Source organism: Lampetra planeri, chromosome 4 (genome assembly GCF_965212315.1).
Source record: "Lampetra planeri chromosome 4, kcLamPlan1.2.h2, whole genome shotgun sequence".
Taxonomy (NCBI): Eukaryota; Metazoa; Chordata; class Hyperoartia; order Petromyzontiformes; family Petromyzontidae; genus Lampetra; species Lampetra planeri.
Genome location: NC_136110.1, coordinates 2276671 through 2304198, shown reverse-complemented (window position 1 = coordinate 2304198; position 27528 = coordinate 2276671). Strand labels below are relative to the sequence as shown.

Here is a 27528-nt window from a genome sequence, read left to right as displayed (position 1 = left end):
TTCCATACACTCTCCCTTAAAATACCCACCCCCAAACCCCCATTTCAATCACTTTATTTAATTTAACGAGCCTATGCACATAACTAAAATAGCTTCACTGCAGTCTAGATCATAATTATAAACAAGTATTGCTTCGTACGTTTCCGTCCTCGATTTTTAAAAAAATATCTCAATCGCAACATCAACCCCAAAAAATCTGGAGAATCCTCCCCTCTTAATAATATCCACTCCTTTACAACAATCAACACGAACACTACAAAACTAGCAGAGTAGGTTTATCAAACTGATCGACGCGTGTTACCGGATTCGGGGTTCCTGAAGCATCTCCTCACTGCCTTGTAGATAAAGAGTCCCACCAAGATTCCGAGTCCCGTGACGAGAAGCGCCTCGGTCTTGAAGAAGTTAAAATCCATCGTGACAATGCCGGTCCCGTCCTTCATATCGGCGAGCCTCTCCCCAGCCACCAAATTCAAATTGGGGACTCTCCACCTACATCATAGCCTCACACACCCCCCTCATCCCCGACTACCTCCACCGTCAGGCATCCTCTCCCCAGAGCGCCCTCCCACTCGCCAGCCACCCAGCCATCCAGCCAGCGTCGTGTCCTTCAGAACATTTATACCTGCCAGGGCCAAGATGAACCAGAGCTCTCTCTCTCGCGCTCTCGCGCGCGCGCTCACTCGGGCCCCCTACCGCCCGTCCCTGCTTACAGCTGCGCGAGACACGTGGCTTGCGCACGCGCGCGCGCGCATACAAAAGGCCCTTAATGTCAAATGAAACTCACGCCGCGCGCGCGCGCACTCACGCGCGCGCGCGCGCGCGCACTCACAAAATAATAACCGTTGAAATAATTGTTGCCATTTTCCATGACCTTATACACAAGGCTTGTGTTTAAAATAGGCATCACAAGATTCCGTCATTTATTTATTTCGAATTTTATTTTGTCACGCTGCCTTTTCTGTTCCACCGTTTACGGATGATTGGGATCGAAGCCGCTCCCCCAACGAACGGTGTTGGTTTTAGCTTGGCAGTGTTGAAGGCATCCCACATTCCGCATGGAGCCGAGCGGCGCTTGCCTTCGCGTAACGTTGCAACCCTGGTTTATTTTTACACATTAATTACATTTCCTCGTTGATGTAATCATTACCGTTAAGCGCACGGCTAATGGTGGGTTCATTCATCACCGCGAGAGTGTCTGTTTCAAGTGAAGCGGTGGAGGAGGGGGGAACTCCCCCAACCTCCTCATCATATAAAAACCTGCATTGTCAGAACATCGCGTGTGCACTGGAGATGAACGGGAAGAGGGCCACTTCGTGCTACTTCACACGATGCTCGGAATTGCATTCATTTTCGCAAAGGCAATTGATTGTTGGTAAAGGCTAAGCCATTCATCACGGGTTGCATTTCTTTAAGGGTAGCAAAAGGATTCCTCCTGCTCTGCCTCATGGCCTGCTTAAATATGTCAGTTGACTGCTAACCTGTTGCTACCAATGCCCGTATTGAAATGTGCATCATCATTGACCGTAATCAGTCCCTTGCTGGATGAAGGCCTTTTTAAGCATTTCATGGTACCGCGATGCAGTTTAGCTCCTGCACACGAGCCGTTATCATTGCTCCATCTCTGCAGTGGTTGTCCTGTTGGACACGGGTTATCCTCCTTTGGCTGCGACTCCATCATTAGTCCCGACCAACCGGCCATCATCATCCCTTTAAATGAAGCGTCGCGTTCACAAGTCCACTTAATTTCTTCACGGTCAATCTGCCGTCTCTTAAACTGCGTATATGTTCACGAATCCACGGTAACACAATAATCACTATCGACGTTCATTTGTGAAATGTTCATGCTACGTCAATGTGGAGTTCTTTTTTTTTTTAATGCCACGCATTGCCCAGAAACTCACCCGAGGTGAGTTTGCAAGCACCAAGGCTACAAACACTTTCTTTCGATAACCAACGACAGCTGTGAGTCCAAATGTCAAATGAGCCGAGTTGTTTTCGGGACGCCGGTTTTTGAACTGTATATATATTTAAGTCGTCTGCTTTGAAAACCCATCTCTTTAAAGTGGCCTTCACTCTATAGTGTGGTCGGGTTGGCCCCCTGGTTCTGTTTTTGTTCTCCTGCTTGTCGTGCATCGCCCATTGGGATCCTAGGATGGAATTCGCAATTATACATTTCAATTATTATTATTATAGGGTTATTCGAGATGTCATCTGAGATGAATTTCTTTCAAATGGGGAAAACGTAAACGCGTTGAGACGATGTGAGCCGACAAAGGCTAGAGTTTTAAATTCACTCGCGTCCGGGCATGTTACCAATTACAATATCCGGCTGGATTAATAAAATATATACTTGAAAAATTAGTGGGGCCTTTTTAGAATTACTTTACTGATTGCCAAATTAATCTCTGTTCGCAAAGTAATAGCTAGTTAGCGAGGCACATTGTGCGATAATTTTTAAAGCTGGGAAATGATCTTTATTCAACAAGTTAGTGAAGTTAACTGTGTCAATGAAACTAATTCAAATTGTGATGGCAGATTGTTCACAGTCGTCCACACACACGTCTTTTGTGAATTGCATTATCAACAATGATTCGTACTTTAAGAAAATATCGTTTTTTTTCTCAATAGTAATGATTTTTATTAATTTGTTAACGCCGTCACCAAGATCTGAGTTTATGGCTCTATTTGTTACACACTGATAAGTAGTGGCCTGTGCTAGACAAATGTGAAATACGCGTTACATAAGGTCATAAAATATTAATATCTTACACACGGCAAGATAGTAATGGAGAACATTCTAAATGGGTCTGCGAACAGCGCGATGTTTATTTTCACGGAAGGCTACAGTGACATAAATGAGCGCGGTGTGTACAAAGAAACGAACCACAAACAGCGCGTCGCTACGAAGAAGAGAAACACGTACGGTATAAAACACAACACAACCCATCCCTACCTTTTCTAGCGCGATACTTTCGCCTGGCCCCTAGAGTTATCGTTCCGATAACGCCACCCATCCCGGCTTGCTTGCAACGATCCGACACAGATTGCAGGTGAGCTCGACACACAAGCGACGCAGGCTCGCAACTCGCTCGCTCGCAAGCGCCGCAACAACGAGAGGGGTGGGAGGGGGGAGGATGGAGTACGCGCGCCGTGGAGAGGACGCGAGCGTGAGATGATTGCCACCCACCGGACGCGCCCCCCCCCCCAACACCTCACCGCCCCCCACCGCCTGCTATTTTGCAGTCGCTGCGGTGCTCCCAGTCTCCCGCACCACACGCCCGCGCGCGCTATCCCCTTTCCCGGTCTCACCCGCCGAACCCCACCCACAACAACAACCACCGCCACCACCCACCCCGCTCCCTTCCCTTCCAAGCCGAGCTGCGAGCTCTTCCATGAAGGGTGCTCCCTCCCTCTCTCCCTCCCTCTCTCCCTCTCCCTCCCTCTCTCTCTCAGCGAGAGTCACGCACAGCCAGCCACCTGATGCGCGCGCCCTTCGGCTCAAACGAATGTGCTCGTCAAAGCCAATAAAATCGGCGTTACCGGGAGAAGCGCTATAAAAATACCCCCAAAATCATCTCCTTTTCCGACCACCCACCCCGCGTTTTCATCACTACCACCAACACCATCATATCATCACCACCACCAAATCATCACCACCACCATCACCACCACCATCATATCATCATCACCACCACCACCACCATCAGATCATCACCACCACCATCATATCATCATCACCACCACCACTATCATCATCACCACCACCGCCACTATCATCATCACCACCACCACTATCATCATCACCACCACCACTACTATCATCATCACCACCACCACCACTATCATCATCACTACCACCACCACCACTATCATCATCACCACCACCACTATCATCATCACCACCACCACCACTATCATATAATCATCACCACCACCACTATCATCATCACCACCACCACTATCATCATCATCACCACCACCACCACCACTATCATCATCATCATCACCACCACCACTATCATCATCATCATCACCACCACCACTATCATCATCACCACCACCACTATCATCATCATCACCACCACCACCACCACTATCATCATCACCACCACTATCATCATCACCACCACCACCACCACTATCATCATCACCACCACCACCACTATCATCATCACCACCACCACCACCACTATCATATAATCATCACCACCACCACTATCATCATCACCACCACCACTATCATCATCATCACCACCACCACCACCACTATCATCATCATCACCACCACCACTATCATCATCATCATCACCACCACCACCACCACTATCATCATCATCACCACCACCACTATCATCATCATCATCACCACCAACCATCATATCATCATCATCTCATCACCGCCGCTGACTATAGGAGACGTGTCCTGCATCTTGATGACGTCAGTGGCTCGCACATCAAATGAACTGCACAGCAGCAAAGCGGTGCAGCGCAATGAGATGATGGTGGGGGTTGGGGGGTCCCACGATGAGTGTTTTTGTTTTTTGTTGTTGATAAATGGTAACCCGACTTGACCGCCCTCCTGGTAGTGGCACGAACACAGACGAGGTAGTTTAACACGTAGGCTTTCGCGACCAATATCATTCATACGTTGATTGATTAACCCCCCCACCACTTCGCGCAAGAAGAGCGCATAACAGTTGTGGACTTCTACACAAATCTGGCTGTCGCCTGATGAAGCTAGTTGTAATTACTGACGAAACGTCGTACTCAGATGGTAAATGTTGTGGCTTGGCTCTCCAACACACCAGTGTGCTGTACTAGTGATGAATTGGCCACGTTCTGTTTACGGGACAACCCTTACTAGTTGTCTGTGTCGGATGGTGGTGGGTTTTAACGACACATTTATATATTTACGCGATGTAACCCAACAAAACCTGTATTATGGACATACTATGTACTATACGTACAGCTATTGTCAATTGTTGTTGTGGGGCCCTCCTCCCCCCCTCCTCCCCCCCTCCTCCCCCCTAAAAGATGACGAGGTAGAACGTGAGAAAAACTATGATAAGTAGAAGATTCCATGTAAACATTGCAACAATTCAATCCTGAAAAAAATGGAAAATGGAAAAGCTTGAGCTTACATTTAGAACTTGTTGGAGGGGCTTATCCTGCCTTAGTGACAACGACTTGCATTTGACCACACAAATCTGGTTACACTCTTATCGGTGCACATGAAAGTGTTGATGGTGATACTGTCCGTGTGTCGTTGTTTTAAAACGTTTTTTTACTTGATAATTATATATATATGATGACGTTCCGGCTTTTTTTATTCTGTGTTTACCATTAAAATCGTGTTAATGAAGTCGAGAAGCGTTACGTCCCAGCAGTGGCTCTGCACTGTAAAGGTGTTACCCAGTCAATTATCGGTTGCGTTCTTTTCTATGCATAAATTACTGCATCGCAAAGGTCGTGAATGATTAAATGGCTCTTATAATTGATTTTACTTATTTGCCGACGGCGGTTGTGCCATTCCCTCTTTAGAGTGCAAAAACAAGGAATTTCTTCTCTCCAACAAAACCAAAAATTTCCATGAAAATTTAGAATACGGAGGATTTTGGATGTAAATTAGCAGACTTGATGCCTTTATTGGAAGTAGTAAATATGGTAACGATGGCGTTACAATGGGTTCGAGGTCATGAGCTAGCTAGAGTCATTGCATACTGACTGGTAATAAAATTACGTGGCCGTGGGCAGGACACAACGCTGGAATATATAATCAGAATCTTTCTACTGGAGAAATCCGATGAGCTATGAAGCTCTTTTCCACATTTGTCCAGATAATTAAATGGTCATTGGTAGAGATTGATGATGGAGTGAGTGGCAGACAGCAAGGGAAGAGACCTGGATAGGACGTCTATCGTAGAGATAGAGCAAGTGTCTTTTTCCCATTCCTCGCTTTATGATGCCAATATGTTCATGAGCTAAATGCCAATATCGAAGTCTGCTGGCCACGAGAGGGCTTCAGGAGAGAAGAGCTGGTGTTCGTTTTGCTATTTCTCCATCGATAGATCAATGAAATGAACTCATGGGCAGATGCGAGATGGATTTTTCCATCACCAAAGCCGTGAGAGATGGCGACTGCTCGGGCAAGCCTCAATTTAGCAGTGGGTAGATCTTGGCCGATGATGATGATTACGATCATCGATGGTGATGTGAGCATAGGGAGAGCGTGGCAAAAGCTGGATGGCGCCGGCTGAGTTGCACGAGCGAGTGTTGGTGTGTGGCCGCGCGCTCGTGATTTGTATGCTTACAGGATGCTCGCTTTGCGATACGAGACCCAGCGGAATGAGTGACTGACCCCTGACTTGCCCCGAATGGGTTCGGGGCCACGTCGCGTCCACACACCCCTCTCACCCCCCCCCCCCCCCCCACGGTTATCTTCTGGTCAGGTAAATTGTTTTTCTTCATTTCGCTCCCCAGGGCGATATAAATGCAGGGCATGGCTCCTTTCTCATTCGCTGTTGTAATGGCGAAGCGTAATCGTCTCTCCTATTAGGATTGTTATTACTCAAGACGATTTCCCAACAAAGGCGTGACTTGCTTGATGTCGAGTGGAGGAAGTGGAAATCAATGCCCCCCCCCCCCCCGCTTAATGCAGCTGGGATGCTTCGTCTCGTAATTACAGTTATCATTACGCCGTGAAACAACGGTTCGCATATTATTGGATTTCACTTTTCGCAGCACATTTAGATATTTCGCGCACGTGTACACACACACGCGCGCACGCCTACGGAAACGCGCACGTGCAGAGGTTTTTAGATGGACAACCTGGTTAGGGCGGTGGGGTAGGCGATACCAACAAACACAAGAGCTCTACTGTTGAATTGCCATGCTCACTCATCTCAGCCCGTGCCTTATTTTCGATTGAAGTGTAACGCATTGTGCACGAGATGATACAAGTACTGTACAGAACAATACATTCTGCTGCAGTGCCCTCTGCTGTCTGATCATGCAGCGACCCAGCCTCTGGAGTGGCAGTCACCCCCCCCCCCCCCCGTTTACCTTCTGAGATCTTGATGAGATCAATGCAACATTCTGGTTTTGTTCGATCCTAGCCGCATTTTTGTTTATAATTGTTAAATTGTTGTCAAACTCCCACCCACTCCCCACCTTTGTCAATCCTCTTGATAAATGAAGCCATTCCCTGGCCATCCCAGTTGTAAGGCTCGACAAAAGGGGGTTTCGCGTGGAACTTATTGCGAGCGAGCTGTTTTCATTTCACGTCCCAAAATACTTCCGACAAATTGTCCACAAAAAAACAACAGCGTTCCAGGAGCGGTGCACGTTGTAAGGGGGAGGAGAGGTATATACGGGGACATGATGCATGTGTGTGTGTACACTTCTGTGTACACGTGTGTGTGTGTGTACACGTGTGTGTGTGTACACGTGTGTGTACACGTGTGTGTGTGTACACGTGCGTGTGTGTGTGTGGGGAGCGTTAGTGTAGCGGTAAGCGCGCTGCGCCATGAACCCGGCGGTCCGGGTTCGTTTCACGGCCAACACCAGTGACGGTTATCTGAAGCGGTCTTGGGCCTCCCCTAGGTCAACTCAGACTCAAATGAGTACCCGGTGCGGTGTGTAAACATCGCCACTGGGGAGACAAAGGCGGTCGGGCGTGGTGCTGGCCACCCACCTCCTCGTGTACCGTTCCGGTCTTCATAGGTGCTCGCTAACAGCACTTGCCCAAACAGTCTGTTCAATAATAATCGGGGAAATCTTTGTCTTTGCTTTGGCGGGAGGCGGTAGCATCCCAATAAACACGCGACACGCTTAAACCATCGACCTCCAACCAACGTGCTCGTGTTTACTGGGATCTTCCAGCGAGACTCCACGTGTTTACTGGGATCTTTCAACGAGACCGATCGCTCCAGTCGCGAGTGCTGTCAAGGGGACCCCGCCGGCCCGTTAGGGGCCCACTGAGACGCACGGCTCCCCACGGTGGCGCGGCTCCTCCGCCTTGTTACCTTTCACCGCTCCGTCGTTAAAATTCCCATTATTTCCCGGCGTCTCCGTGGCAACGCCGCTGAACCAAAAAAAATATATTCCGTGATTCTCTAAGGGCACTCCCTCGCGCTCGCTACACCCGCGTTGCCCCCGGGGGGTTTTGTCCGCGAAATGGAAATAAGCCAAGACGCGTTTAGCCCTTCGTGACGTTGTTTGAATTTGTTTAAAGGGCCTCACGCAACGCATGATAAGAATGTGTTCACGGTTGGGTAGGAGGGCAACGATTGTATTGTTTTTTTTTCAATGAAATTGTGTTAAAACTGTCAGCGAGTGTCGCTTGCTTGTCTGCTGCATTCGTCCATGCTGGGTGGGCAAGAAATTCCAAACGGCCGTTAATTCTGCGTGTAATGTGGCGTCTCATTTTGTACGAGAGATGTTCAGACGAGAAGGATTCCACTCAAGAGCGGACGTGCAGCGATGAGATGAATTCTCGTGCGGGCGATCGATGGATTGTTGGCAGCGTTGGACCCGTGATGAGTGATGGTGACGGGATTAGGGGAGGCCTTCATCCAGCAGTGGATGGATCATGGCCGTTGCGGCTGCTGAGGATGATGACAGCAAAGTAATTTTATTATAAAACTAAATGTGTTGAATGGTCTTTAGCGCAGAGATCAAAGACAAGACAACTGCCGTGACTTTGAAGCGAGTACTTCACTAGCAAGGTGATACATATTTCATGGGAGGAAATTGCTGTTGCCAACCAATAACAAAATCATGGCTCTTCCACAAGGGGGCAAGATTAACCAACATCCTGGGCATTGTCGAGACGTAAGATGTTACAGTAGTAGTAGTAATCTACGTAGTTACGTGCACAGTAATACCACGTATTATACTTTATATAAGCGAACATTATTCAGGCGCAATTAATATTATTCTGATCCAACATATGAAACATTATGCATTTAACATCAAAATAAAATTCCCCACACGTACACTATCCCTCATCACGACGTTATAATGGATGATGCACTGGGCTCCATCAACACACGCGCATTTGATTATGCAGATACAATGGGCATTAATTTTAATAATGCTTTCCATAATAGAGGCATTTCGTCTACAGCGCTGGCGAGACAAAGCCATACAATAGGCCATCTTTGATAAAGACCAAACAGTTGCAAAGGACAATGCATACATCATCAAAGCCGTTTTGTTCGCATGTTTTACCACAAATGTGTGCAGTGAATGCAGACTTGATGCCTTGCAATAGGTGTCTAATTTGGTGTTTAAACACATTAACGCATGCATTTATTGCCAGAAAGGGTAAATAATTTTATTTATTTATATAATTTTGATACTGGCAAAAAAAGGCTGCCGTAGATACGAGATGTTCGCTGCTTATTTTGTTTTCCCGCTGAATGCACGCCCGACTCAAACGACGGAGCAGCGTCTGTTTTCACAGTGGGTGTGTAGAGGGGAGGGCTCTGGAGTGGGGGTGGCCACACCAGAGTCACGTGATTCATGGGAGGCTTGAGCTGATTTTTGATATGTAGACATGTCGGATAATGATTACATTTGATTGTCAGGGAATATATCGAGTTCAGATTGAGGAGCTGTTAATCCAGCAATGGATTGATCATGGCTGCTGCAAGTCATTATTATATGTTCCCGCAGAAAGGAATATTTTTTTTATCCCACTACAGTATTTGTTTCCTGTAGCATTTGAACCAAATCACCCAGAATGCGCTCGATTGCATTTAGGTCTTTTAAAGTTAAGCAGGTTTGAGCCTGAAAATTTTGCTTGGAAGGGCGGTCACTATGACTAAAACAGGTGGAAATATTCTAGATTAGAAGTTTTCGTGACTGCAAGGGTGCTTGGAAAGAAGTGTTATTGCGGTTTATTCCTGGCGATAGGGAGTGCTGTGTTGTTGCACTCATTGCGAATGCATAGCGTGCATACATATCATGCATTCATTCATAGAATTAATTCATTAATTCATCCGATTTATTTATTTATTTGACCCAACTTGTGGTGCACGGTAGCGTGATTCTGCGCTCCGCAGGCCGATATGTTGTCGGCAGAGGGCGTCATTCGCTCACAGCGAAAAGGAAACCGATTGTCCCCGCCAGATGCGGATTTTTAAGACGCAGTTTTGAAAACGGCCTACGACAAAACCCATCGATTGCAAACGCGACACATGCTCCATGGTCACACAGGTTTTCATTTCACGCCCTCATTGAAGCGGCAATGAGTTTGAACTTTTGGTTTCTCTGATCGAGGGTGCAGGAACGCGTGGAACATCTGCGACGGCGATGTACCGTACATGCCATTGGTCTTCATGGTGGGAAAAAAGTTTAGACTTTACCCTTTCCGGCAATAGTAGAGGTGTTAAGATGTTCAAAAGGGTCCCAAAGACACATTGCCTGAATGTTTGCTACTGCTCATCATCATTATCAGCCGTGCAAAATCCACTGCCGGATGAAGGCCTACCCAAGTATGTCCTCCCTGCCCTTCGCTGTCTCACGATGCAGCAATCCAAGTCGCTCTTGCACGTGAGCTGATCTCATTGTTGCCATTGATCTCATTGTTTCCATTGATCTCATTGTTCCCATTGTTCCAATTGATCTCATTGCTCCATAGTTACTGTGGTTGACTACTAGGGGTCACGTTCTCTCCGTTGGCTGCCACAAATAAATGAATATTCTATTATTATGTTTCACTGAGTCTCAAGACTATTTTCAGGAGCCTCCTGAAATCGGATTTTTGTCCAAATCCACTTCTGTTGTTCGGAGAGCCTGGAGACACGCCAGCGTGCATAAAGTAGGAAGAATCTCCTCGACAATAACACCTGGCAAGCCGTGATGGCCTACGAATACTGATCGCGCTCAAAGCCTGCTTACAGTTTGATATGGGGCACACTCAGGAAGGAGTAATTTTGGTCATTCCATGACAATGCAAATCAAAAACCTCTCTCGCTATATATATAAAAAGAACGAAATTCAGGCTAACGGACCATCAGTAATGCACGCTGAGATCTATTTTGCAAAATTCGGTTTAAAAAAGAGCACTTGTTTTTGTTATCCGTATTTTATTAAACAGCGCTGGTTAAAATATGTAAAAGCACTGGCCACATGAGAACAGCACGGGAAAGAAATGCAATATTGAACACTAAAAGTGCACACAATGTTGGGACACGAAGCCATTACGCAGCGTCTCCGTTTGAAAAATGGATGGTGCAAAATGGTTGGCATGAATCAAGTTCTTACAGGCCAGGGCATCTATGCAAACGCGTTTGTCAACATGAAGCAGCGAGGGCAGGTTATTGTTAGTGTGGGCTGTCGCTTTCCAGTGTGGCGCCAGCCGCAGTACGGCTCCAAAGAACCGTCGTAAACATGCTACGTGTGGACCTGGTTATGAATACTCTAACGTATAGGGAAAAGGGGTCTGCGTTTATAGGGCGCTTAGATGGCACTGCGACTCCAAGCACCTTGCATCACACGTCATCTGAGGTCGAGCCCAGGACCCCGAGTGGCAGCTTGTCCCTGTACAGCACGAAGTGTACCCAGCATGGGCCTGAACATTGGTCATGCGTCTGTCGGTTGGAGGAAATGTCGCCCTGCGGTTTGACCAACTCAAGTATCGTGACCGATGAAGTGAAGGGGGCGGGGGGGGGTGTCTAAATTGGTGATTCGCTATTGCTTGGCAGGAACGGGTGGGTTAATGGGAAGGCCTGGGTGTCTGTGGAGGGTGAATTGGGTGGTGATGTGGGGAAGGGGGGGGGGGCACGAGTTTGTAATAAGGGAGTGAGGGGAAGATGATTGGAGGGGTCATACATTGTGGGGGGGGGGGGGGGGGAGCTCTACCAGGATGCGGAGGGGTTTGGATTTGGGGGGGGGGTGAAGAGGATGAGCAGTTGTTTTAGGTAGTTAAGCAGTTAAATCGTAGAAAATAAAAATATATATAGCTGCCGCGATTAATCTTTGTGTTTTTAAAGGATATGTTGGGTTAAGCGTTCACACACACTACTCTGACTTAGGTAGTCAGCCGGTTGTCGTTGTATTGTTGTACAACGTTGTGTTTATACGGCATCATTTGAATGTCTCAGTGTTTCTCAACTCAACCTTGTCATCTTCTACAAACATATAGAATTGTTCCATGCACTTGCCATAGTTCAAAATTGCATATGAGTGTTCAATAATGTGGATTCTGTACTGATACCAATGATACATTTGTGAGAAACATCCCTTAGTCTAATAAGGTATATTATTAGTTATTTCGGTAAAGTCACGTGGAAGGAAAAAAAAAATTGTATTATTTTATTATTTCCCTTCTACGTGACTTCAAAATAAATATATTTGTATTATTTTAGTATTTCCCTTCTACGTGACTTTACCGAAAGAACCAAGAATATTAATCCCTGCAGTCACGAAAGCTTTAAATACAAATTTAAGGTATATTATTGTTTTACTAACGCAAACAGAATCTGCGAAAGTCCTGGACACCTGCTTCAAAATGCCCTTGAATAGCTCCAGAGCACTCGACCGAGGACACGCAAAGGGCATCTTCTCGCACGCCAGCAAGCTCTCTGAATATTCATTGAGCCGTGTCCCTCCGAAGGCGAGCGTGCGTGCGTGTCGCGTCGCGGTAAACGGAGAGGTGAGAGTGCACGGGAGGGTCGTTCGGGACTGGAAGGAAGCGGGCAGAGTCGAGAGATGGGGGTGGGGGGTCAGGGTTGGGTTGGGGGGGGGGCACAAATCAATTGTACCGAGATGCGACATCAAGCGGCGCTTTGCAATAAGTGCGTGGGAGTGCAAGTGGACAACGCGGCGTGCCAGTGCACTCTGGATGATCGGGCACGGCGAGGCGTGGCTCGGGAGTGTCTGGGTCACGGGGATAACATTTCTATTAAGCAGTGGTGCGACGATTCACTCGCCGCGTTCGTCTCTTGACACTGCCCCGTTCTCTCTGCGCCGAAGGAAATGCAATTTACCAAAACATCAGGCTCCTGCGGCGGAACCCAAAGGTGGTGAAACCCATATGTTGTAAAGACCGAAACAGGAGACCAGGTGGCTGACGGAGGACACACGCAGACGGACAGAAAGTACGCTAGAGGCCTCTGATTGGTGCAGGGAGGCCTCAAAGGGGATTAGGTTAAGGCCTAGAGAATTGCAATAATTGGGAGAGAAATTCCAACGTAAAATGCGGGGAAAACGAGGGTGGACTGTCAGGATGGACTGTCAGGGTGAAGGGGGGGGGTGGACAGCCCTGAGAGCAGGAGGAGGACGAGGATTGGCTGAGAGAAATTGGGTGAGAGAGCCTTCGAGAAAAGGGGGCTCGAGGGATGTAAAAGGGGAGAGAGCAACGAGGGGAAGGGACGCTTGGAGACAAGACGAAGTTCGTGTGTCAAGAATCGAAGCGCGGGACTAAAGAATAATGTTGTGTCCAGATTAAAGGCTCTTAGTATAAAGCGAGAATGTGTGTCGGCGTCACAACCCATATATGGCGAAACCCATATATAACACTGGTCAGGGGAGCAAGGCATAGATGTGAAAACAATAGATCGGTGAACGCGGAAATTAGTTTTTAGGACTTTTGAAACAGGATGTTAGATATCATAGAACACACAAAGTGGCAGTTTCAAAACGAGGTTTCGCCGGGTTTACTCATGAATGTGAGAGCTAAAAAGGCACTTCAAAGAATGTATGACCAGGTGCAATGTACTGGAATGGCATTTGAGAGACCGAAAGAGGGACACGTGGATTGGCGAACATAGGTAAGTTAGAGATTGTCCTGTTAACTGTTGAGAAGAGTGTAAGCGTGCTTCGTGTGTTGGGCACGTGGCCACAAGAGAGACGATGTCCGTGAATGGAGACTAAGAGCGGCTGCCAAAGCGGGGGACGCGGATGAGCGAAAATGGAACCACCGTGGAGATGGAGCGGCGAATTCACTGCACGCACGGGCGATGGATCGATCACGAGACTGTGACGGATAGCTATGGGCTGGGTGATGCCTGCATCCAGCGAATGATGATTGATAAACCAGATTTTGTTGTGGTCAACGTAGTCCCGTCATTTGACCCTCTGCAAACAGTGCCATACAAAATCAGCTCCGTGGTTTTTTTGTTCAAGCGCTAAGGTTGCAGGAATAAGACTCGTGCTCCATTAAGGAATGGATATTTAACATCAGCTTTCGAAATGTGAAGATTTAAATTAAGTTTAAGTCAATTGAGATGCATATTTGTTGTGCGTTTTCCCAAAATAAATACATGACAAATCAAATCGTCGATATACGTAGGGAAGAGTTTGAAAAAAAAGCAATAGCTTCAAGCACACAAACCATCTGCTTGGTTTAGATATGTGGATGACACATTTGTGGTCTGGCCACACGGCAAAGATACACTGAACGCATTTCTAAATCATCTCAACTTGCAAAACCCATCCATCCAGTTCACCACGGAAGTGGAAGCTGACAGAACCATTTCTGGATATTCTGCTCGGACGGGGTCGAAATGGTAAAATAACACACAGCGTGTACCGAAAGAAAACGCATCCTGACGCCTATCTGAATGCAGATTCACACCATCACCCCGCACAGAAATCTGCTCTTATCAAGACGCTTATTCATCGAGCTAAGAAAGTGTCAGATGGTGACAGTCTGAGAAGCGAAATTCAACATGTTAAAGAAGTACTGCAAATTAACGGTTAAAATGATGCAATAATCAACAGGGCATTGAATACCAAAATTAAGTCAAATAACAAGAGCAGTGAAACTGCCCAATGAATAAAAACGATCAAAATACCGTACATTGCGAGAGTAACTGATAAACTAGCCAGATGTTTGGAAAAACGAAACATCCTAGTCAGATTTGGCACGGTACATAAAATACAGAATTTAATATCTGGTACAAAAGATGTAAACAATCTAAATAACTGTAACCGTTCGGATAGCTACCGTCTTAGTGCTGCGTGGAAGCGAATCAACAAATAATACATTTTTTAAATGCATGCCTACAAAGGGCAGCGTACTTCAATAGGGATTACCGTTTGTAGGGCTATCTTAATAAACACAATAGACAGGAAGGACATTTTCAAAGGGCTCGCATAATGCACATGCATAATGTACGTTGCCTCAGTAACCCCCCCCCTCCGATCATTGTGCAAGAGCGCAGAAGTGTGGTCACCACACCTACACCTCTATGTAAGGAACGAAACAGGTGGACATCTCCACATATCTGGCTGTCGCCTGATGAAGCTAGTTGTAATTACTGGCGAAACGTCGTACTCAGTTTGTAAATGTTGTGGCTTGGCTCTCCAACACGCCGGTGTTGCTGTACTAGTGACGAATTGGCATTTTCTGTTCACGTGACAACCCTTACTAGTTGGCTGTGTCGGGTGGTGGTGGGTTTTAACGACACATTTAAATATTTACGCGATCTAACCCAAAAAAAACCTCTTATGGATACATTTATATATTATTGCTATTAGGCAACATATCTGAGTGTGAACTGGTCATGGCGCTTCCTTTCACCAATCCACACTGGCCATCCTGAATTAAGTTTGGTGAAACAAACCCCCCCATGCCTGACACGACACGAGGAAGCCTTCATCCAACGGTGGATAGACAATGGCGCATGATGTCGATGAGATGTTGTTATGGGTTCCAGTGATCCTGGAAGCCACGAGTAGCCACTCCATTTAACAGCGTTGACATATATACCATCTATTCTTGAATGGATTCGCGACCCTGAATAATCACGATCCGTTCACTCATTGGGAGTCTGTGTGCGATGAATCATTACGGTGGGGAGCGGTGGTGTGGCGGTTAGCGCGCTGCGCTACGAACCAGTGACGATTATCTGAACCCGTCGTGGGCCTCCCCTAGGTCGAATCAGCCTCAAATAAGTACCTGGTGCGGTGCGTGAACATAGCCACTAGGGAGACAAAGGCGGCCGGGCGTGGTGTTGGCCGCCCACCCCCATGTGTGCCGTGCCGGCCTTCATAGGTGCTCACTAAGAGCACTTATTTTACTGAGTTACATATCTCTTTTTCAGAAGTGACCTTGCCAAAAATGATATCTCAATAGAGTAGCTTATCACGTAGACATTTATAGCGGTCAAATACTTCAAACGAACGTTGATTCTAAATGTGGAGCGAAAAACCGGAGGACCCGGAGAGAAATCCACGCGACCACGGGGAGAGAGAAACACGCAAACTCCAAATGCGCAGGCGTCAGGGTCGGGATTGAACCCACGGCCTCCTGTATACCGGGCGAGGTAGTTAACATCTCCGAGCCACCGTGATGATGATGATGATGAGAGAGAAACACAACCTCCAAATATTCAGGCGTCGTAAGGAACCCACGACTCCTGTATACCAGGCGTGGTAGTTAACATCTCCGAGCCACCGTGATGATGATGAGAGAGAGACACAACCTCCAAATATTCAGGCGTCGTAAAGAATCCACGACCTCCTGTATACCAGGCGTGGTAGTTAACATATCTGAGCCACCGTGATGATGATGATAGAGAGACACAACCTCCAAATATTCAGGCGTCGTCAGGAACCCACGACCTCCTGTATACCAGGCGAGGTAGTTAACATCTCCGAGCCACCGTGATGATGATGATGATGAGAGACACAACCTCCAAATATTCAGGCGTCGTCAGAAACCCACGACCTCCTGTATACCAGGCGTGGTAGTTAACATCTCCGAGCCACCGTGATGATGATGATGATGAGAGAGAGACACAACCTCCAAATATTCAGGCGTCGTAAGGAACCCACGACCTCCTGTATACCGGGCGAGGTAGTTAACATCTCCGAGCCACCGTGATGATGATGATGATGAGAGAGAGACACAACCTCCAAATATTCAGGCGTCGTAAGGAACCCACGACCTCCTGTATACCGGGCGAGGTAGTTAACATCTCCGAGCCACCGTGATGATGATGATGATGAGAGAGAGACATAACCTCCAAATATTCAGGCGTCGTCAGAAACCCACGACCTCCTGTATACCAGGCGTGGTAGTTAACATCTCCGAGCCACCGTGATGATGATGATGATGAGAGAGAGACACAACCTCCAAATATTCAGGCGTCGTAAGGAACCCACGACTCCTGTATACCAGGCGTGGTAGTTAACATCTCCGAGCCACCGTGATGATGATGAGAGAGAGACACAACCTCCAAATATTCAGGCGTCGTAAAGAATCCACGACCTCCTGTATACCAGGCGTGGTAGTTAACATATCTGAGCCACCGTGATGATGATGATGATAGAGAGACACAACCTCCAAATATTCAGGCGTCGTCAGGAACCCACGACCTCCTGTATACCAGGCGAGGTAGTTAACATCTCCGAGCCACCGTGATGATGATGATGATGAGAGACACAACCTCCAAATATTCAGGCGTCGTCAGAAACCCACGACCTCCTGTATACCAGGCGTGGTAGTTAACATCTCCGAGCCACCGTGATGATGATGATGATGAGAGAGAGACACAACCTCCAAATATTCAGGCGTCGTAAGGAACCCACGACCTCCTGTATACCGGGCGAGGTAGTTAACATCTCCGAGCCACCGTGATGATGATGATGATGAGAGAGAGACACAACCTCCAAATATTCAGGCGTCGTCAGAAACCCACGACCTCCTGTATACCGGGCGTGGTAGTTAACATCTCCGAGCCACCGTGATGATGATGATGATGAGAGAGAGACACAACCTCCAAATATTCAGGCGTCGTAAGGAACCCACGACCTCCTGTATACCGGGCGAGGTAGTTAACATCTCCGAGCCACCGTGATGATGATGATGATGAGAGAGAGACACAACCTCCAAATATTCAGGCGTCGTAAGGAACCCACGACCTCCTATATACCGGGCGAGGTAGTTAACATCTGGCCACCGCGGCGCCCTCTAAAATCAGCTGCCCGCTGCCTTTTAGCGCGATTGTCAAAGACGCAGAAGGGGGGAAAGGAAGCAGCGGCGGGGGGGGGGGGGGAGACCTTGCGTCACGAGGCCAATGGCTGTCGTGTGTCGCAGCGCAGGCGTGAAATCGAATGGCGCATCCCTGAGCTGTGAATGCTCCGTCCACAGCGAGAGCTTATCTCGCCTGCACTTTCTCAAAAAGGCTGCCCGCGCAGCTTATCGGGAAAGCTTGCCAGCGTTTCAACAGCCCATTGCTTTGGGTCCATTTACCAAGAAAATAAATGGTAGAGAGAAAATAAAATAACTCGAGGCGTAAAAAAAGCAGTCCTCTTTAGTTCTAGATTTGAAGCTTTCGTGACTGCAAGGATTCATACTCTTAGGTTTTTTCGGTAAAGTCACGTAGGTACAAAAATTATAAATTACTAAAAGTAATAATAGAAATAAAATAAGGCGCTCTTCTTCCCCCCTCCAACCCAGCTTAAATATACGCTCCAAGCTTGGTGGTGTTTCATTCTTCAGCTGAGGACGGCTGCTTGCGTTGTGGCCGAAACGTCGTGAGAATGATTTTATTATGTTTTATTTATTATTATTTTATTACTTCCCTTCTACGTGACTTTACCGAAAGAACCAAGAAGATGAATCCCTGCAGTCACGAAAGCTTTAAATCGAGAAATAAAATAATTTATTATTTTATTGATTTATTATTTTATTTTATTGCTGTTAATACTTTTAGTAATTTTATTTTTTTACCTACGTGACTTTACCGAACAAACCTAAGAGTATATAGTCCTCTTTAGCATGAATCTGCTGGTTGAAGGTCTCCGTGTGTCACGTTGGCCACGGAGCTTGTTTGAAGGGATAAGGCCCAGGTTGAGAAATGACTCGCCACTGTCAGTCGTGGCCGGGAATCGAACTCGGCCAACATCCCATCTCGTGATGCACCCCCCTCCTCCTCCTCCTCCATCGGCAGTGCGACGTCTCTCATTTCCGCACCTCCGATTAGCGCGGTTACTACTAAGTAGGGTGCGAAAGAAGTTCAACATACACACATACGGTGGTACATTGTGCCGCTTACCGGATCAGATCCGTGGATTTTTACCCTCGGTACGTTTTGGGGATTCGCGGCACGCGCGCATGTCGGCTTCCGAAGAAAGTTTTACGATCCAAACAAATGGACCGTGCGTCTAAGTGAGCGTGTTTACATTCTGGCTCTGCTTTGTGGGTGGGAGCTGAGCGGGTGGCCAGGGACTCCAGTGGGCATGCGGAGCCGCTGTTTGCTCTGCCACAACAGCGAAATGTCGCTTCTACTCTTGCTAAAGCCTGCAATTTAGCCCGCACGCTGCAGCCCGTCTGTCAAGTTGTGCACGGCTCCACAACTCCGTGGAGAGGGCCTAATTAGAGTGTGCCACGGTGAGGATCAGACCGCTCTTGTGCAAAGCAACGGCGGAAAACAGAGGATGTGATGTCCATTTTAATGAAATTTTAAAAAAGTTACCGTTAAATGTTCTATGGTTCTTTAGCTTGTGTTGCGGTCGACACGCCGTGATGTTTTTATAATTTATAATTCACTTTATTTTCATTTGAATTTTTATTATTTTATTGCAATTTTTTCTATCTACGTGACTTTACCGAAAGAACCATAGAATATGAATTCCCGCAGTCACGAAAGTTTTAAGTCAAAATTTACCGTTAAATGTGATATAGGACGCATGTTTCAAATGCTTACATTTGGTGGAGACGTTTTTTGTTTGTTAATGTGTACGCAAATAAGAGCTTAGATGAATTTACAGGGCCTCTGTCATTCCACTGCTGGATGAAGGCTTGCCCATGCAGTTTCGGTCATGGGGACCGTTAGGCCATAGTAATAGGTTTTTACCCTTTAAACTGGTACAAAACTGGCACCTTTATACAAGGCATCATGTTTGCAATAACCACAACACAAGCAGTCAAAATGCAAACAAAAAGAAACAACTCTAATGATGATGATAATGATATGCACTGTCCTTGAAGTTGATTGGTCCACACCCAAGACAGCTTTTCTTAGAGCCTAGTGTCCACTGGTGTTGGACCAGATGACGCCAATAGGCGTACCAGTTTAAAGGGTAAAGGGTAAAAACCTATTACCTATTACTATATTTTGCCACTGGTAAAGGAGGTCTCATAGTGTAAACGTTAGGCCATACTTCACTACTCTGGTCAGTCAGTTCATGTTGATACGCTTTGGTCCTTTCGGTAAAGTCACGTAGGTAGAAAATAATAGATGACGACGTTTCGATCGCAACACAAGCAACCGTCATCAGGTGAGACAATCACAGCATGGGAACTGCTGAAGCAGGGTCTTTTTATTTCCATTATTTTATTGTACCCTGGACTGGTTTAGATATCACTCGTTAGCGATATTACCCATGGCTCGCAATCGAACTTGGGTTCATAGTGCAGGGTGATGACCCCTGTCATTTTCCACGAGCACTCTCAGAGGTGGGACAAAGTCATTGTTATGCAAGTCCAAGTCGAGTCGCAAGTCATCAAATTCATGACTCGAGTCTGACTCGAGTCCAAGTCACATGACTCGAGTCCACACCTCTGAGCACTCTCTATCGAGCTTATGTCCACCTCTTAATTTCTTCATTTTAATCTCAGTCTGCCTGCCATAATTACCCTCGGTACGCACACTAATTCTACTCTTTTCCATTTGTGTCCCTCCTAACAATTATAGAAAATGTGTACTTGACTTTCACTTTGCCCATATGTATTGTTAACCCCACTTTGTCGGCTCATTTGTTGAATAATTATAATTACAATGACATCTTGACACGTCCAAATACGCGCCAATGTAGTCTGCAGCCTGTATTCTTTTTGGAAATGTTGCAAACATAATAAAAATTGTCGTACTTTCTCGAACAATAACAAGCTCACCGCTTTGCATTGTGTGCATCTTTTGATGAGTTTCGTTGTGCCGATCTAATTCCCAGTGAGAGCTTTCAGGTTTTTAATCGGACGATCATAATTGCGTTTCAGTACGCTTGGAGTCTATGCAGGCCTAACTTTTTTTCCGTTGGCGGTTCTTACGTAATTAACTTCGCACACCTGGGAATCATCTCAATAATAGCGGTAATTACCAATTCCCCAGAGAGCTGTCAGCAATAATCACTGCAAACAATGAGGCTTTGGGTCCACGTCGGCTATCCCCTTCATAACAATGCCCAGGCTTCCGCAAAAAAACAAAGGTGCCCCTTATAGCCTTAACATAATGTTGGTGCAAGTGCTGTTGGCGAGCATCTGTAGTGGCTGGCACGGCACATAAGCAAGAGGGTGGCGAGACCAGAACCATGCCTGGCCACCTTTGTCTCTCTAGTAGCGACAATCACAAATCACAACACAAAGACAAAGATCCCCCATATAGCCTTAACAGACTGTAGGGGCAAGTGCTGTTAGCGAGCCCCTAAAAAGGCTGGTACGGCACACGCGTGGTGGGTGGTCAACACCACGCCCGGCCGCCTTTGTCTCCCCAGTGGCGATGTTTACACATCGCACCAGGTACTTATTTGAGGCTGAGTCGACCTAGGGGAGGCCCAGGACCGGTTCAGATAATCGCCACTGGTGTTGGCCGTGAGCGGGAATCAAACCCGGGTCGCCAGGTTCGTAGCACAGCGCGCTAACCGCTACACTACCGCTCCCCACTCCACCACCGCTCTCCACTCCACCACCGCTCCCCACTCCACCACCGCTCTCCACTCCACCACCGCTCCCCACTCCACCACCGCTCCCGACTCCACCACCGCTCCCCACTCCACCACACACACATGCAGCCAGCCACATACAGAAGAGAAATAACTTTGCTTAATGGAATAGCAATGTGTAAGTCTAGCAACTTACCGTTTTCCCACACTGTGATTTGTGTTATTTTTTTATGATAGTGCCCTGATTACGTCTGTCTGGTGAATGCGTAGTATCTGTTCCTGTTGTTGCTTGTTTCCACACAAAATGCATTCACTGCACCCTGAATGTATTTGTTGAACAAAATATAATATACAAATACATATTTACACGAGACGCAATTTTATTGTAAAGATACACACATTTTTGACCATCTGACTGATTTCTCAAACATTTTTTGTGTTTAATATCTGCCGCATATTTAAAAATATCCATTGAATTAAGGTCCACTTTGTGACTTTGCACCGCACGGTCAAGACGTCAAGCTGGCCTGTGCCAGTGATGCGTCCGAACCTCGTTCAACCCTTTCTACTGCTAGATTCCTCATCTATTTTACAGTACCACCTTGCCTGTATGCACTTATGTATGTATGTTGAACTTATTTCGCACCGCGCGTAGCCAACCGTGCGTATAAGAGGTGCGGGGGAAGAACAACACACTAAACGCAAAAAAATAAGTTCTAAAGAAATTACTTTTCAATCCAGATTTAGAAGTGCATCGCTGCAGTGGCTTCCGAATATTGGAAGGGAAGAGCGTTCCAGACGGCTGACGAAGCGCATTTGCGATGCAATGATCGTTTTTATTCGCTGGCGAGCCAAGAGCCGTTGCATGATAATGAATAAAAGTCCTCCAAGTGTGGCGCTCCCCCACACGTCGTTACAGTGTCTGTGGAATGATGGCTGGATTCACAGGCGGCGTGGCACCGCGCATGGACTAACACTGTGAATTGAACACATCGGTCCATCAGTGTGGAATGTCCCTGTCCACTCCGTATGCCAATTACAAGTTCACGTATAGTAATGCCCGGTCACTGGCTTGGCACGTGACCACTCCCAACAATAATGTCGATCTAAGTTACCCAGGTAAAATTTCTCACTGAGTCACAAGACTCAGTTTTCGGGAGGGGCCTGCACTGAGATGTTTGGACGATTCCATTTTAAGTGTTGGGTATTTGTAAGGAAACCAGACTACATGGAGAAAGACAAACCAACGAATATGAGTGGGACGGCACAGATAATGTACCTGTCTTGTGAAATCGAATGTATCAATTATGGACTGAACCAATTGCTACCCTGCCATATTCTGGCCACCTCATAGCCCCATGCTTTACAACACCTGGTATTGCACACTGGTGGCCCGTCACCCCAATACATACTTTAACACATTCCTGCGGAGGGAGCTGATAGGAACGTTGGGTTGCTCGGGTCAACAGCGGCGTAGTGTATTCCGCAAATATGGCCGACTGTGCGGGCGGGCACAAGTCGGCGTGAGTAGGTTAAACGTTGAGTTTTATAAGGGCACCACTGGGTGACCAGCCCCTCCCCTCCCCTCCCACCCCCCACGCAGCCCCACCCTCCCCACCCAGCCCCTCCCCACCCTCCCCACCCTCCCCTCCCCACTCAGCCCCACCCCGCCCATTTTTGGATGGACGACGGACGGACACAATAATCCCCTGTGGGCTGGTGTAACCAGGAGGTTCCTACCAGTATTAGCCTTTTGACATTGATGGCAAGTTGGTCGGAGACCAAATTAAATTGAATACCTCCCCAGTTGTTGAGCACATGAGGGGCAAGGCTCAGTTGGAATAACTTTGTGTGGATTTTATGGATAGGATTTCATTCACAGCTTAATTCAGTGTGGTGGAGGACAGAAATGTGAGCCCCAGGCATCTACAAATACATCTCTCAAATGATGAGAAAGGAAGAAACCTCAGCACCATGCCCCTAACTCCACAGTGCTCGCCCATCAATCCAGATCATGGGGTGCGGTGATTATTTGTGCAATATGATTGTTCAATCGCACCGATGCATGTTGATGCATTATGCATGAGCGTGACCGTGGTATTATAATCAGAAGCCAAGTTTGAACATTTTAATGAAATAAACGCTTTTTGTCGTGAAGCTTCAAAAAAAACTGTCTTGCTTAAACATTGAAACAGACGCAAGGAACCGCTGCAAAGCAATCGCGTTTAATTACTCTTGTCACGAGGTAAGCCGCTGGAAAATACGTGAGTCATGCTGGGTGGTGTTTTTTTTTTAACGAGAAAAGTCTTTATATATATTGCAAAAAAATTGCATCATTACAGTCAAAGCACAGATTTGTTTTTTTAACGTGGCCCGAATAGTGGGGGCATAACGATTCAGTGTGTGGCTGACAGGTGCACGCAGGGCTCGACATGCAACATCTCTTTGGGGATGCAATAATTAAAACGAAATTGTTTAAATTATTAAGCGCAGCAGAATCGCAACGGGAACTCATTTGTACCAGGGACACATCCTCAATGCAAAAAAAAATCCTGTCTTCAGTTTGCTACCTTATTAGTTATGACAAGCCAATATACATAAACCTTAGCGCGTGGAGATGGTTTGAAAATATTTTTTTGTCAACATGCTGGGAATTTTTTTTTTATCTCAAAAGAGACTTTACATTTTGGACCAATTTATGAATTGCGTGTGCGTGTATACATAGCTGCCGTTATATGAAAGTTTTTTTTTAAATCTGCTCTTTTGAAAGTGTACGAAACTCAGATGTGATTTTAAATCATCGATGCGTGGTTCACGAGTCTGTATCAATCTGCGTGTTCTCTGTGAAAGCCACCACCTGTTCTCGCTGCCAATGTGTTCTGGGAGACTCGATTCGCAGTGCGGATAATTCTTGCACACTTCCTTTTGAGCTTCGTTTCTACGTCATGTGCTTGTTTTGGCCTCTAGTTCTTGTTACATATAATCTTAAGAGTTTAAATTCACACTTTATATACGTGTATATATAAAAATACAATAATGTAATTGCATTTTACTCTTCTATTGCCGCATAATAATAGTATCTAATTTGTGGTATTCACGCCTTTTCGTATAGCATAGGGACTATCACTAAAGCACTGCTCATGGTTGATAGATTCACGGGATATTGTCATCATGTGACAAACCGCAGAACCGACTGACAGCAGTCTTTGCAAAAGGATCTGCAGTCGCACTGGGGATGTGTCGCCTGGTTGAATAAGTCAGAGATTGAAATGCAGGAGACGACCCCGATGGGTTGACCGAGCGATGGGGGGGGGGGTCTCACGCTCGTGACTGACTTGTGGGTGGCTCGCCATTCCAACCCCCGCCCCCCACCCCCATCGCTGTGGTCAGAGAGGCAAAGGTGGTGGAGTCGTCGTGGGTCCTGAGTGACCTGTTTAGATGGCCCTGGGGAGTCCCCACGTGAAGTGTGTTCACACTGACGAGCTGAGAGCCCAGCTCACCTAGAAGGCAACTCTCCTCTCAATAACAGAATTTGTGTGGCGTGCCTGGCAGCCCGGTCGGCCTTGATTCACTCTCAGTCTGCCGGCGTTTTTGGGGCAAACGAGAGTGAAATAGAGTGAGCTGACATTTTCCTTGAAGGGAACTAACTATTCATAGCAAAACCCCCCCAAATGGTGTTTATTAATATTTGTTTGGCCTTCAATGTACATTTTATTGACATTTTGAGCCCGTACATTTTGGGCCTTTGGGCCTGTGCTCAGCGCAGGTGTGATATCGGGTTTGCGTGTCAGTGATTGACAACTGAGTAACACAAATTAAGATCTTTTGGAATATAAAATATATTTTCCTCCAGAGACATGGGGATATTTAGTTTAAACAACTGGCCTTTAGCCTATGAAGATACTCTATCATATCAAATACGAAGGTGTTGCTTTCGTGAACTTACACGTGAAATAACAGGTCAAATACATTTTTTTTTATAACTGAGAAGAAACTTACATTTGTAAATATATTTGCAACCTGTTCGGACAGTCAGGGAATTGGCGTCTGTGGCGTCTTAATTCGGACTGTACCGACTGATTGGTACCCAGATCTAGACACAGACATTTTGTTGAACTTTTGTTGAACAATCAACCGCACAATTTTGATAGACCAAGGGTGACTAAATGTCCCGGTTTTGTCTGCGGAAAAAGTGGCATTTTAAAGGTAAATAAATTGCAGATTATAGAGGCAGCGGCAGAGAAAAAGTTACACCCCTCCCGTATCGAGTGAAGATTTTTTTACCGCCGAGATGTGTGACAGAAGGCCTCGGTTGATCAAGCAAAGCGAGCACACAAAGGGCAGCAGAGCGAGAGAAAGTGGAGGGTCGGGGGGGGGAGGGTGAGTTCGGCAGTGACGATTCCATGGAAGATTTTGAACGTGGCGAGGGCAGCCTTGTAACTCTGGTTGATATGGGGCTGAATTGAGAGCCGGTGGAGCGATTCGAGTAGCGATGCCACGTGGTTATCGGTTATACGATTCGCACGGTGTGCACGGTACGGATAACACGTGTCACCTTGTGGAATTTGTTACCGTGTGTGGCCCTGCCACTTCCGATTACTGCAATCGTCTAGCTCCCTGCAAAGATGTGTGTGACAAGAGCTCGGGGTGATTTAGAGTCACCGTAGTTAAAAGCCATTGAGTGGATGTGAAATGAGATCTGTTAAAGGGATTTAACCTGTGCCCTTTATTCTGAGTGTGTGTGTGTGTGTGCGACAAAGTCATTCGTTCAACCGTATTGTAAATAAGACGCCGTTACATTGTGATTGTATCAGCAATCACCAAACCATATTGACCAGCCCTAGCAAAGTATGGTAAAAAAACAATCCTCATGACCAACACACCTAAACCACAGCTCCCAGACCCCAGTTCAGCGCTGCTTTCACCGGCTATGGCATCGTCTGCCAAGGTGAAGATGCAGGGAGTGATAATTTTTTTTTTACCCTTTTATCTGGCAACAAAACTGACACTTTTTTTTTACAAGGAGTCATGTTTGCATAGACCACAATACCTGCAGTTATAATGCGAACAAAAAACATAACTCTGATAATGTATGCACTGTCCTTGAAGTTGATTGGTCCACACCCGAGACAGCTTTCCTTAGAGCCTAGTCTCACATGGTGTTGGACCAGATGACGCCAAAAGGCGCACAACTCAAAGACAATGCACCATCAGAGTATGAGAGCTCGGGGTAAGCATTTACACCATTGGTAAAAATTTTTTTATCATATTTTTACTGGCAAATGAGGTTCCAATGGTGTAAATGCTTGCCCCGAGCTCTCATACTCTGATGGTGCATTGTCTTTGAGTTGTGCACCTTTTGGCGTCATCTGGTCCAACACCAGGTGAGACTAGGCTCTAAGGAAAGCTGTCTCGGGTGTGGACCAATCAACTTCAAGGACAGTGCATACATTATCAGAGTTATGTTTTTTGTTTGCATTATGACTGCAGTTATTGTGGTCTATGCAAACATGACTCCTTGTAAAAAAAGGTGTCAGTTTTGTTGCCAGATAAGGGGTAAAAAAACAATTCTCATATTTTTACTGGCAAATGAGGTTCCAATGGTGATGCAGGGAGTGTTAATAATGAACGCGGGGGGTGGGTACCCTTCTGGACTTGACCATTGCTCCATACGATACACAAACTTGGTCTGACTACTCACGCCTCGTCAAAACCGGAGACAGAAACTGAGAGAAAGACATATATTGGGAAAAAGTCGGAGATCAGGAGAAAAAGGAGACAACTTTAGGCATTTAAAGAGTGGAAACTCCCTTTACCCATTGAGGGAGCACTGACGGTAATTAGAGAAAAGGAGAAAAGTAAAGTGAATTTGGCTTGGGAAGGTCACGTTGCTCGAAGGGATGATGGCAT

The 27528-nt window shown here is 46.6% G+C and overlaps 1 long non-coding RNA gene across 3 annotated transcripts in view; it reads left to right on the top strand.

Moving 5' to 3' along the window:
* LOC144717567 (uncharacterized) overlaps positions 1-27528 on the top strand; it is a 102175-nt gene that overhangs the window by 5278 nt on the left and 69369 nt on the right. The window lies entirely within an intron of this gene.